Raw genomic sequence first — 3,993 nt, 5'->3', positions numbered from 1 at the left:
TTTTTTTTTTTTACTGTGAATTTCTTGTGAATATACTGTTAACCTTAATATTTTAGATTCCGGTATTTAGTTAAGTTACTTTAAAACTTTAGTGTTAAAATTACATATATACAAACTAGTTGCTATTCTTAATTTTTTTTATGTTGTTTAGTCATAATTAAAAGTTTTATTTAATACCAAATAAAAGTATAAACAGTTATTTATCTTATAAAACTTTTGTATACAAATTAATGTAAGTTCTATTGGGTTAAGTATACATAACAGAAGATTAACACGCACATATATAGTATAATATATATATTTATAATCCAAAATGGTCCAATTAGTGGCGGTGTATGAAATAAATTTGGCCCTGGAATACTTTATGTCTTCGTTTGATAAATTTGTTGTCATGGACATATTAAGTGCAGTGACGCAACTAGTCCAACCATTTCCTAAAAAGTAACCCAATGGAGCTTTGCCCTCACCCCTATTTTTATTATAAAAATGAACAGAATACTATTGTGTGGTTTGCGGTGATATTGTTGGCATTTGTGTTGAATATGAGCATGTCACATGCATCACTTTACCGTGCTAAATGCTTTATTATTTGTTCATTTTGAATCGATATTAACAGTTTAGAAATTGCTTTATATTCAAAGCTCTAAGAGTGTTTTTTTTCTGGTCTTGAGGGTTACTTGTGATAGTGACATAGAGGAATGAGGATGTCTGGGTACTATTTGTTTTCTCTCTGCTGACCCAAGCTAAATGGCAAATTTACTATTAACAACCCTGTGTTATTATTTTTAATATTGGAGTGAATTCACCTATAATCAAACTTTAAGCTAAGAACATTACCTGAATCCTTACATTGTCTATTGTATGATATTATAATTTTATGTATGTTATGAGCGTGTAAATTAGTACAATACAAAAATGCTTATACTTTTTAAAAAATTAAAATAAAGTATTAAAGTCAATGTAAGTATACATATAATATTCTTAGTTTAAAGTTTGATAGTAGGTGAATTCACTTTAGTATTAAAAGTAACAACCCTGGGAATACTTGATTGGTTCTGCTGAACATAAATTTGCTATATTGCTCGTTAGTCTAAGAGAGAGAACGAATGGTGCTCTGACATCTTGTTAAGTGATTGTAAAAGGCTCATGTGTACATATGCTTGCATTTTTTCACTATTCTTAGAACATGTACTCCTAAATAAGTAATAGGTAATTACGAAGCAGACTAAGGGCCAGTTGTACCATCTCCGATTAAAGTTAACCGAAGTTCTCAAAGTTAAAAAACAAAAAAACTAATATTACATAGAAATAATGCCACAGATACTTATAAATACGTCCAGTGATTACTGAGGCAATATAAATTCTACCATGGTATAATAAAGTTATTATTCTGTCTATGGGTGAATATAAATAAAGGGTAGGTTTTGTTTGTTGTATTGACATTACTATATACTTAATTGTTAATTATCTCGTATACCTATTATGTTAATAGAAACATTGTATATGTCTAAATAATTATTGGAGGAATGTATCAACTGACTAATAAAACCTTGCCATTAAAGATTTAAAGAAATGAAACCTCAAGATAAAATATATCTAATGTATGATGAATGAAAATTGTTTGAAACTTAAACCACAATATATTTTTCGGACTAACGGATGCAGAAAAAGTCTGTGGCAGTGTCCTTAAAATATTCAATTGAAAATGTTTTCAAATTCTATCAACTATGCAAGACTACGTGAGTATCATACATATAGGTACATTTGATTTTTTTTATGTATGTATATTGTATATAGTTTTATATATTATATGTTATAAAATAACAGAGTTTGAAAAGTAATTTTTTTGTGTATTACACTTTGGAAAACATCATCATTCATTGTGCTGCTTAGACAGATATATTTTTTTTGTTGCTGAAATGTCCCATAAAATCGATTATTCATACCACATTTGCCATTGGTCACTACGCACACTTGACACTCGTGTATTTATATATGATGTAGGTGTAAGCGCAAATGATGTTCAAGATTTGGAGAAGTGCAGAAGCTCATGTAGGTCTTTACCGGACTTGAATAGTAGGTAAGGGGCTCTTCTGGTATTACAAAACCGTCAAAACCCATGAAAAAATGTAAATGTGTGAAATCTTCAGGTTATTTTTGGGGGCTATATAACAGTCAGGTTATGAGGTTGTGGGGCTTGGCCATCCGTTATTAGTGCCTACGATAATTCGTCAATATATAGATTATAGATGTAACCAAAATCTGAATACTGATCGACTGGTTCGATCGTATATTAATACGATCCCCCTCTCGGGTCCGCCCTTGTGGAGGGTATTCAATAACTGAATGGTTCACCCTAGTCTTAAATGTTAAAACTTAAGCACTTCCGCTTCATAGGTTAATTGCAAGGTAAAGTGAAGAAAAAAATACAATTTTCCGATGGAGAAATATTAATAGAAGAATACCATTTATTATTAAACCACATGGAATAATACATCTAAAATTATAAACTAATAAATAATAATGGTCGATCACCAGGTTTTTATTATTTTTGATGAAACTCACTTATTGGAAAAGGTTGGTGACACCTAGTTTAGTGGTATAGCGTATTAGGCTATTAGCGTATACATTATAGTATTATACCTTCATTTACTGATATACTTGAAAAGTTGAAAGCACTACTCTTTTATACCAATTTTTCACAACATTTGCAATATAGGACCAACTTTTCCTTCTCGTTAAAATGTTTTAGAAGGAATTTTTTTTAAATATTCTGCTATTATTACGGGAATTTTCAACTTCGGGAATTATAACAAATGTGAAAAAAAAATTACATTAATTTTTATAAGGACCCAAGCTGTTAGGTAATGTGTGATAGACGATAGTGAAATGAAGAAAGTTAAATAAAACAAAAATACTCCAAATATTTACAAAACAATATGTAAACACAAAATATTTATTTATTAATTCATTTGTTGGTATTAACGAGCATCTGCCCTTTTATAAAATATGCACAGACTTATGAAAAAGTTGTAACTTTAACCTAAAAATCAATATAATATAATAAATAATCATTAAATAGAATCAAGTTACATAAGGATAAATTCATAATATGAATATTCGCTCTTGAAAATGGTAAAGGGTACTGATACATTTCGTGTATTTTGATGTGGAATTCGAAAAATAATTACAAACAATAACTTGAGGCACACAAAATATATAGGGAACAAGATCAATAAACCTTAATCATGATATCAGAACTTGGGTTTAAAGAGGAAGTGAATCCAGGGCAGTATATGATATTGGATCAGCTGAATGGAGTCCCTAATAGATGCGGGAATATTTGTCATAAAAGAGACATTTAAAAAAAAATCATACAAAACATTCCATTAATCATTTATGAATGACAAATGCTAAATAATAGCATATGAGAGGCATGACTAAAAAGGATTAAGGATTTTATAAATATTTAAAAATTTTATATATTAAAACTTAACATCCTATCAGATTGATTTATTTTAAACTTATGATTAATTTTAAGATTGATCAACTAAATATGCAAGATTAAATTAGCACCAGCCACCAATATACTCAGAAATGTATGAAATATATATTTAGGTACTCATATGGCTATATTTAACCAAATATCAAATATTACAACTATATGAACATAAATCGGGTAAGTAGATGTCACTCTACTGTCAGTAGGTTACAACTTAAAGTGATTCACTGTAATGGATGGTGCTAAATTTTAATTCAATGAAAAAAAATCATTATGTACGAAAAACAATTCTGATTGAAGACAGCCAGCCAGCCTATAATATTACTAAGAAGGTATATTTTATGATATTATTGTAATTAAAGTAATTTATTTTAGTGTACTATATAATAGTCATTAGCATGAAGATAGTTGGTTAAATCAATTTTTGTCTATAAAAAAATGCATTTGAAAATGTAATTGTGTGTATAAAATATAATACTTGCTTAGATACT

Source organism: Myzus persicae, unplaced genomic scaffold, assembly GCF_001856785.1.
Source record: "Myzus persicae strain clone G006 unplaced genomic scaffold, MPER_G0061.0, whole genome shotgun sequence".
Taxonomy (NCBI): Eukaryota; Metazoa; Arthropoda; class Insecta; order Hemiptera; family Aphididae; genus Myzus; species Myzus persicae.
The sequence above is the reverse complement of the archived record's forward strand: the minus strand, read 5'-3'. Positions refer to the sequence as shown.